The sequence below is a fragment of the Priapulus caudatus genome, unplaced genomic scaffold, assembly GCF_000485595.1.
Source record: "Priapulus caudatus unplaced genomic scaffold, Priapulus_caudatus-5.0.1 Scaffold422, whole genome shotgun sequence".
NCBI lineage: Eukaryota > Metazoa > Priapulida > Priapulimorpha > Priapulimorphida > Priapulidae > Priapulus > Priapulus caudatus.
Window position 1 is genome coordinate 166,303 of NW_014577483.1, and position 10,719 is coordinate 177,021.

General features: G+C 46.0%; 1 long non-coding RNA gene across 1 annotated transcript; it reads right to left on the reverse strand.

The window, feature by feature from the left end:
• Positions 1–4,050: 4,050 nt before the first annotated feature.
• LOC106810237 lies at positions 4,051–5,744 on the reverse strand. The gene is made up of 3 exons (XR_001393983.1): positions 5,699–5,744; positions 4,963–5,091; positions 4,051–4,083 (listed from the first exon to the last, which is right to left on the reverse strand). It is a non-coding gene; the product is annotated as an uncharacterized LOC106810237 (long non-coding RNA).
• Positions 5,745–10,719: the final 4,975 nt, after the last annotated feature.

Sequence of the window (10,719 nt, forward strand, 5' to 3'; positions counted from 1 at the left end):
GTCTCCCCACCCCCCCTCTCCCCCACCCACACATCGCGAGCGTCGTTGCTTACCCGCACGGCAAAGCAGACGCCGCCCTCCGCCAACTGTTCGTCCGAGTGAAGCCATCCTCGCGACTTCTGCTGCTGCTGCCAGGAGAAACCCGCCGTCCTCCCTCCTCCTCCTCCTCCCGCTCCGCAGCCTCCGCCGCCGCACGGTCGCCGCGACGACGCCGACGACGACGATGGCGTCGCGACCTTCGGGTCGGCAGCGGGTCGTCCTGTCTTCGGGAAGCAGGGCGTGTAGCGCTGCTCGTCGCAGCTCTGCCGCCGCCGCGCCACCTCGCGCTTCGCCGGCGCCCCCACGCCGCCGCCGCCGCCATCGCACGCCGCCTTCCCCGCGGCGGGGAGCGGCGCCGTGTGTGCCTTGCGGCGCCCGCCGAGAACCGATCCGAGCGGTGAGGGCGCGGGCGGCGGCGATGTCGGCGACCTCACCAGTCTGTCCAAGTCCATGTAGTCCTCGTCCCTCAGCTGCCGGTAGTGCAGGCAGGGGAAGAGTCGCATCACCATGCCGTGTCCAGCGGCGTCTCGCAGTGTTGCGGTGTCCCGCGGTGTCTCGCTATCTCCTGGTGTCTCACGGTGTCTCACTATCTCGTGGTGTCTCACTATCTCGCGGTGTCTCGCTATCTCGTGGTGTCTCACGATCTTACGGTGTCTCACTATCTCGTGGTGTCTCACGATCTTGCGGTGTCTCACTATCTTGCGGTGTCTCACTATCTCGTGGTGTCTCGCTATCTCCTGGTGTCTCGCGATCTCGTGATGTCTCACTATCTCGCGGTGTCTCGCTATCTCGCGGTGTCTCACTATCTCGTGGTGTCTCACTATCTCGCGGTGTCTCACTATCTCGTGGTGTCTCACTATCTCGCGGTGTCTCACTATCTCGTGGTGTCTCACTATCTCGTGGTGTCTCACGATCTTGCGGTGTCTCCCTATCTCGTGGTGTCTCGCTATCTCGTGGTGTCTGACTATCTCGCGGTGTCTCACTATCTCGCGGTGTCTCACTATCTCGTGGTGTCTCACTATCTCGTGGTGTCTCACTATCTCGTGGTGTCTCACTATCTCGTGGTGTCTCACTATCTCGTGGTGTCTCGCTATCTCGTGGTGTCTCACTATCTCACGGTGTCTCGCGGCGTGTGAGAGAGGCAGAGACAGCGGCCGAGGCGGCGATCACTTGACGCGTCACGGCCGATTTCGACGTTGAGTCGCGCGAAGGTTCGCTGAGACGCGTCTTGGTCGAGACGCGAGAGAGGCTATCGAGACGATCACATCGTTTGAGTCGGCCGGTCGGTGTCTGAGACGTATCGCCGGGATCTCGCTCTAGACGAACGTAAGAACGTGCAGACTGAAAAACGCGGGCTGCAGTGTGTGTGTGCGCCGGGATCTCGCTCTAGACGAACGTAAGAACGTGCAGACTGAAAAACGCGGGCTGCAGTGTGTGTGTGCGCCGGTCCGGGGAGCTCTCTCTCTCTCTCTCTCTCTCTCTTCTTCACACACGCGCGCGCGCCAACACACGCGCATGAAGTTTGCTTCAATGGTGGCTGCGGTGCACGTATGACCTGCCAGAAATAGAGCAGCGTTTACAGATGAGAATCAGGCCCGACATCTGCCAGTGCCAATCCGCGGCCGTGCATATGCGGCGCACGCGCCGTTGCTGCAGCATCGGAAGGATCAGCAGCAGCAGCAGCAGCAACAGCAGCAGCAGCAGTAACAGCAGTAGCAGCTGCAGCAGCAGTGGCAGAAGCAGTAGCCGCAGCAGCAACAGCAGTAGCAGCTGCAGCAGCAGCAGCGGCAGTGGCAGAGGCAGCAGCAGCGGCAGCGGCAGCATCAGCAGCAGCAGCAGCAGCAGCAGCAGTGGCAGCAGCAGCAGCAGCAGCAGCAGCAGCAGTGGCGGCTGCGGTAGCAGCAGCGGCAGCGGCAGCAGCGGCAGCAGCAGCAACAGCAGCAGTAGCAGCAGCAGCAGCAACAGCAGCAGTAGCCGCAGCAGCAGCAACAGCAGCAGCAGCAGTCGCAGCAGTAGCAGCAGCAGTAGCAGCCACAGCAGCACCAACAGCAGCAGCAGCAGCAGTAGCAGCACTTGTATCACATCCCACACAGTTTATCATGCCACCCCCTCATCACATGACTGCTTCGCAAAATCAATAGCCAGCGCCTTGTAGAAGTGAGTAACTGCCGACAAGTTTCGAACGACCTTTTTGTCTCACGCACCTTCTTGTGTGTTCTTGTGTGTATGTAGCGTACGTTTCCATAGATTCACTGACACGTTCGTCCCTCAAGATACTGAACTAGTTGCATTGCATATAGGGCGCGGATAGACTCCGCATAATCATGGAACCGAGTTCGATGAATGAATATTGTTGATCTAATATTCAGAACCCCGGGGTTATGAGGCGTCACGTGTTTCCTAAAGGTTGGAGCTTTAATTACCTTTCCACGTGTTGACCTATGTATACCTGTGTGCGTGCATGTGTATGTGTGCGTAACGTCATGGCGTGCGGGATGTGCATGTGTGCGGTGAAGTATTGCGTGCCCGTCGATCGTACTATGCGTGCGTGATGTGCATGTGTGCGTGAACGTATGCGTGTGCGTGAACGTATGCGTGCGTGCATGTGCATGTGTGCGTGAACGTATGCGTGCGTGCATGTGCATGTGTGCGTGAACGTATGCGTGCGTGCATGTGCATGTGTGCGTGAACGTATGCGTGCGTGCACTGTGCGTGCACGTGCATGTGTGCGTGAACGTTATGCGTGCGTGCATGTACATGGTGCGGTAGAAAGGTATGCGTGCGTGCATGTGATAGGTGCGTGACCGGCGTGAGAACGTATGCGTGCATTCGTGTATGTGTGCGTGAACGTATGCGTGCGTGCATGTGCATTGTGTGCGTGGACCGTAGCGTAGTGCATTCGTGTATTTGTGCGTGAACGTACGCGTGCGTGCATTCGTGCATGTGTGCGGTGAACGTATGCAAGCGTACATGTGTATGTGTGGTGTGAACGTTGCGTGCGTGCATTCGTGTATGTGTGCGTGAACGTATGCATGCGTACATGTGTGCGGTAAACGTCGTGCGTGCGTGCGCTCATTCGTGCATGTGTGCGTGAACGTATGCAAGCGTACATGTGTGCGTGAACGTATGCGAGCGTGCGTGCATTCGTGTATGTGTGCGTGAACGTATGCGTGCGTACATGTGTGCGTGAACGTGTGCGTACGTGCATTCGTGCATGTGTGCGTGAACGTATGCAAGCGTACATGTGGATATGTGTGCGTGAACGTGTGCGGTCGCGTGCATTCGTGTATGTGTGCGTGAACGTATGCATGCGTACATGTGTGCTGCGTGCATTCGTGTATGTGGCTGTGAACGTAGTCGGTGCGTGCATGTGCGCGCATGACGTGCGTGCGTGCGTCTGTGTACGTGTATGCGCGAGTGGTGCGTGGCGGGTGTGAGTGCGTGTGTGCGATGTGCGCGCGGTGTGTGTGCATGACATACAGAGGTCTCATCAGGTATTATGCTAGGAACTTGAAAGATAGTGTGGACTGCAGATTCTCACGCGTTTAGTTCTCAAAGATATGCTCCAAATGGAAAACAATGCAGCTGATGCCCAACCGCGACATTATATAGTAAGCGGCTTGAGGCAAAGTTATAAGCTGTATCGTAGAGAAGCTACACCGGTGCCATGTAACGACTATTTTCAACATAAGTCATAACTAAGTTCGTCGTCATGGTATCAGTTAGATTCCATCGTGCCAGTAGGCATATATTAAGTTACAATACATGTTCATATATATATGTACAGATAGCCTGTAAATGGTCATGGATAGTATGGTAATGTCATATAATTAGTAGTTTCTCTATAATGCTATCAGGAGTGAATAATAGAGATTTAGAGATGCTATGTGAAGTCAAGTATGCCGAGTAATTGACCAACTGTATGCTAGGTTGTGTGGATTAACAGCTATCTTTACGACTATTAATAATACAAACAAATGGAAAACTCATCAGCAACCATAATCAATCTTACCCGATGCAAGATGTATCAATAACAACTATGACCTGCAAGATTAGAAATAAGAATGATGTCAACTCACCAGACTCGTCAGATAGTGAGTTAGGGCAGATATGATCAGGTAAAGTAGGCCTACTATGCGATATATCAATGAGAGGCAGAATGCAACAGAAATTCCGTAATCTTAGGAAGGAAGAATGAGAATTCAATTACAAGCTGAGTATGAAGAAGCATATATATAAGCGGTGCAAACAATTAACGGCGAGTCGCGGAGTCAAATACTCCCCCGATTTACTCGCTCACTCCCTGATTGACATATGCAGGAGTCCGTGTGACTTCCTGGAAAATTCTGCCAAATACCAACTAGCTTAATTCCATGAGCACGGCCTCCGCGGAATTAGCCCATGATATTTTTTCAGCAAATGACCAAGAATTTGGCAAACCTGCAGACCGCATGAATCTTCACACAATCAAGCCCATGGCGATATTGTGAATATCTTTAATTTTGAACCTGGCAGAGCTGCGACTCCCTCATTTCTGCTGCGGACATCCTCTTTTTGAGGCAGGGAGTCCGTTGACTTCCTTGTTCAACAGTTTCTTCTACCCCATGTATATAATATATATATATCAGAAGTAGAGTAATAGGAACAATTTCCTATTACCACCTATTATTCTACTTCTGATATGATCATATATATATATATATTATGACTATATAGATGATATAGCTTAGGTGAGAAGAAATCATCTTCTGGGGATTTATATATCATATATATATATACATATATATAGCTAGTAAAGAAATCATCTCTGGGGATTCTTGGACTCATATGATCAGGAGTAGATAATAGGGATTCCCTATTATCTACTCCTGATATTATCGAAGCTGACGTCGCTTTGCGGAACAACGTGATCAACAAACGTACCTTTGAGTATCGAGAGTAGGAGATTGTCCATACGATCTACTGTAACAGCTCCCCGCTCCGGTCAGCCCACGTGTAACGGTGCGGAGTATACCAACTCCATTTGGACACCATGCATATAATATAACTCAACTGTGGAGGAACATCAATGCTAGCTAGGGTACTAAAACGCACAAAGAAGAGCTACAAACATCACGTCCCCGGCCGAATAGATCTCGACTATAGCTTGCGTCTAGACATATCGATGAACTGACATATAGTGATTCGTAGTAATTGCTGAGAACAGAATACTATATTTTGTTCTCGTGTAATTAGTGTTTTTCCAACATTTTACTCTACATGTACATTTTTGACCCTATGCCCGGTAACTCAAAAACGCACACGCAATGATGCATTGCAAGACATGTATGCGAGGAATTTCGCTTCAGCATAACAGTCGCCCATGGCTCGGTGAAATAGGGGAGCGTCATGAATAGTTTAGATCATAATCCCGCCGTCACCTTGTGATGTTGATGTTTATGTGACGAATGATGAACATTGCTGTTCATGTTGATGTTGCTGTGACCAGTGGTGTGTATGACCACGTACACTACTTATCCGATATACTACTAATCAAAAAGTACCGGGTAATCCCGCAAAAAAGTCGATGCTAGCCTTCGTCGCCATAACCTTTTATACATTCCACCGGACAGACAATGGAAAATTACTCTAATTAATATTAAAACCGGCTCAAACTTACCACATGAAAAATAAACACACGACAAGTCTTCATTCCTTCCCCGCGGATCTCTTATTTTGCATATACGCGCCCTCTACCGAGTGCATTATTACCTATTTCACATAGATCTGCAGAATTATTTCTTGAATTTCAACCATAAAATACAATTTTCTCGTTCCATTTTATTTGACAAAATTCCACCAATAAAGATAGAAAATTGTTCAGGTTATATGACTCATCTATCTTAATGTCTAGTTTCAATAACTACAATAATACACTAACTTCAATAATTAACAGCAGGGTAATCTATCTTCGCATATTTCAACCTGTAGTATGCTGTGTATGCTGTAGTATGCGGTATAACTGCTGTAGTATGTAGTGGTATAGGATTTGTCCTCGTCTATATGCTCATTATTGGGCAAAATAAATATTATTTAATTAAAATTATGCACCAATGTAGATGGCACATATTTCCGATTAAAGGATGAGATGCTGTAGAGAATGATAATTATTCTGTCTTCCTTATCATCCACTTTCTCCTCCTCCTCCTCCTCCTCCTCCTCCTCCTCCTCCTCACGTCAATAATGAAACGCCCTGTCTTACGTAACATGGTAACACTAATAAAATTTAAGTCTGTCAATAGGTGGCGATACGTGTTCCACGTGGCATGTGCAGCTGTCCAGCCTTAAATAAAATAGGATTGCGGATGATTAGAAAATCCAGTCACTTGCGAATATTCATAAGGGGCCTAGCCAAGCTTAATTCACCCGTAGCATAGCGAAAGACGTGTTCGCGCATGCCCAGTATCTGTTAAATAAATCTGAATTTTATTGAATATGGTTGGATTTTATTGCGGTGATATGCGTTCTATATGATAAATGCAGCGGCATGGCATGTTCAGGTTTTTATCAAAATTAAATGAAATATCATTTTGTTAGAATTATTCTTCTTATTTGAACCACATACCCATCTGTAGTTTAACATGACAGATTTTTATCCGAACCTTTAACTTTAATAATTATAAGGTGCTTAGCCGAATTAAATTCCATCACTACACGTACATGTAAACGCGGACACCACGGACGCACGCAATCTTCACGCGTAGAGCATTGCTATAGTACTTAGCTTGAGTAGCTCAATCTCCATGGATCATATAACCTTGTAATGACTATTGTATTGTAATAATGGTAATATATTATGATAATGCCATCGTTTATTACGGCGATGACATAAGAGCCCATCCATCATTTGCGCACGACTGCATGAACGGTCCTTCAAATTAGTATATAAATAGAATAATATATTGCCACCATAAAATTAGCAATTGCAAAGCGACGTCACACCTTCTACGCCACTTGAAATTTAATTTCGAACGATGTGAAAACAAGCTGTGAATTTTTAACGAAGGCGAATGCGTGCCCCGTACACGCCCTTGTTTTCGCAAAACTAAACCCCTTCACTGAAAGCACACACTGAGCAATACGCTTCGCTGATGTTGACGTATTGCAAAATGGTCAAATACGTGCATGTCACATTAGAATTGCCACCAACTAGGGCTGCGTGTAAAGCAGAACGCCTGGCTAAAACATACATCTGTATATGGTATAGACTGGTCCTATAGACGGTACTGGTCCTAGTCGGTTCGCATATTTTAGGCGCATATATAATGTCTGCCATGAATATCGTAATAGTTCAAAGCGACCCGCTTCTAACTAACGCTGAGAGGGTCTATGTCCCCCAAGGTACTGCCGGAACGTGCCCTGGGTACGGTCCGGTATACCGGAACGTACCCTGGTACTAAATACTATTATCTAATATGCCGGATCGTACCTCGCCTACTCCATTAACGAGTCTAGGGAGTCGCCTACGCCTACTCCCTAACCCTAACCCTAACCCTAAAGTGCGTGCGTGCATTCGTGTATGTGTGCGTGAACGTATGCATGCGTACATGTGTGCGTGCGTGCATTCGTGTATGTGTGCGTGAACGTATGCGTGCGTGCATGTGCGTGCATGCGTGCGTGCGTGCGTCTGTGTACGTGTATGCGCGAGTGCGTGCGTGCGTGTGAGTGCGTGCGTGCGATGTGCGCGCGTGTGTGTGCATGACATACAGAGGTCTATCAGGTACTATCTAGGAACTTGAAAGATAGTGTGGACTGCAGATTCTCAGCGTTTAGTTCTCAAGATTTGCTCACAAATGGAAAACATGCAGCTGATGCCCAACCACATTATATAGTAAGCCTGAGGCAAAGTTATAAGCTGTATCGTAGAGAGCTACACCAGTGCCATCTAACGACTATTTTCAACATAAGTCATAACTAAGTTCGTCGTCATGGTATCAGTTAGATTCCATCGTGCCAGTAGCATATATTAAGTTACAATACATGTTCATATATATATGTACAGATAGCCTGTAAATGGTCATGATAGTATGGTAATGTCATATAATTAGTGGTTTCTCTATAATGCTATCAGGAGTGAATAATAGAGATGCTATGTGAACTCAAGTACTGCGACTAATTACCAAACTGTATGCTACTGCTAGGTGTGTGGATTAACAGCTATTTTACGACTATTAATAATACAAACAAATGGAAAACTCATAGCAACCATAATCAATCTTACCGATGCAAGATGATATCAATAACAAACTATGACCTGCAAGATTAGAAATAAGACGGATGTCAACTCACTGACTGGTCAGATATGAGTAGGGCAGATATGATCAGGTAAAGTAGGCCTACATGCGGATATTTAATGAGAGGAGATGCAACAGAATTCGTATAGGAAGGAAGAATGAGGAATTCAATTACAAGCTGAGTAAAAGAAGCATATATATACAGGGTGCGAAATTAATGGGAGTCCGGAGTCAAATACTCCCCGATTTATTGCCAGACTCCCTGATTTGACATATGCAGGAGTCCGTGTGACTCCCTGAAAATTCTGCCATACTAACTAGTTCATTCCATAGCACGGCCTCGCGGAATTACCATATTTTTTCAGCAAATGACCAAAGAAAATTTGGCAAACGTGCAACCGCATGAATCTTCAAAATAAGCACATGCGTTATTGTTAATATCTTTAATTTTGAACCTCAGACTGCGGACTCCCTCATTTTGCTGCGGACTCCCTCTTTTTGAGGGCAGGGAGTCCGTTGGACTCCCGTGTTCAAAAGTTAATTTCTACTCCTGTATATACATATATATATCAGAAGTAGAGAATTAGCGAACAATTTCCTATTATCACCTATTATCTACTTCTGATAATATCATATATATATATAATATTATATATATACATGATATAGCTTAGGTGAGAAGAAATCATCTTCTGGGGATTTATATATAATATATATATATACAAACATATATAAAAGCTAGTAAAGAAATCATCTCTGGGATTCTTCGCACTCATAATTATCAGGAGTAGATAATAGGATTCCCTATTATCTACTCCTGATATTATCGAAGCTGACGCTTCCGCTTTGCGGAACACACTGACTGGATCACAACACGTATCCTTGAGTATCTGAGAGTAGGAGAATTGTCCATACGATCTACTGTAACAGCTGCCCCGCTGCCGTGTCAGGACCACGTGTAAGGTGGCGGAGTATACCAACTCCATTTGGGACATGACGCATTGCATATAATATACCCAACTGTGCGAGGACATCAATGCTAGCTAGGGTACAAAAACGCGCAAGAAGAGCTACAAACATCACATCCCCGGCCGAATAGATCTCGACTATAGCTTGCGTCTAACATATCGATGAACTGAATATAGTGATTCGTAGTAATTGCTGAGAACAGAATACTATATTTTGTTCTCGTGTAATTTAGTGTTTTTCCAACATTTTACTCTACATGTACATTTTTGACCCTATGGCCGGTAACTCAAAAAAGCACACGCAATGATGCATTGCAAGACATGTATGCGACGAATTTCGCGTTCAGCATAACAGTCCCCATGCTCGGTGAATAGGAGAGCGTCATGAATAGTTTAGATCATAATCCCGCGTCAGCTTGTGATGTTGATGTTTATGTGACGAATGATGAACATTGCTGTTCATGTGATGTTGCTGTGACCAGTGGTGTGTTTGACCACGTACACTACTTTCCGATATACTACTAATCAAAAAGTACGGTATCCCGCAAAAAAGTCGATGCTAGCCTTCGTCGCCATAACCTTTTATACATTCCACCGGACAGACCATGGAAAATTACTCTAATTAATATTAAAACCGGCCTCAAACTTACCACATGAAAAATAAACACACGGAGAAAGTCTTCATTCCTTCCCCGCGGATCTCTTATTTTGCATATACGCGCCTCTACCGAGATGCATTATTAATATTTTCACATAGATCTGCCAGAATTATTTCTTGAATTTCAACCATTAAAATACAATTTTCTTCGTTCTATTTTATTTGACAAAATTCCACCAATAAAGATAGAAAATTGTTCAAAGTTATATGACTCATCATCGAATGTTTAGTTTCAATAACTACAATAACACACTAACTTCAATAATTAACAGCAGGGTAATCTATCTCGCATATTCAACCTGTAGTATGCTGTGTATGCTGTAGTATGCGGTATAACTGCTGTAGTATGTAGTGTATAGGATTTGTCCTCGTCTATATGCTCATTATTGCGCAAAATAAATATTATTTAATTAAATTATGCACCAAATGTTGATGACACATATTTCTGATTAAAGGATGAGATGCTGTAGAGAATGATAATTATTCTGTCTTCCTTATCATCCACTTTCTCTCCTCCTCCTCCTCCTCCTCTCCCTCCTCTCCTCCTCCTCCTCCTCCTCCTCCTCCTCCTCCTCCTCCTCCCTCCTCTCCTCCTCCTCCTCCTCCTTCTTCTTCTTCTTCTTCTTCTTCTTTTCCTCTTCCTCCTTCTCCTTCTTCTTCTTCTTTCTCTTCCTCCTGCCCTTCTTCTCCTTCTTCTCCTCCTCCTCCTCCTGCCCTTCTTCTCCTCCTCCTCCTGCCCTTCTTCTCCTCCTCCTCCTGCCCTTCTTCTCCTCCTCCTCCT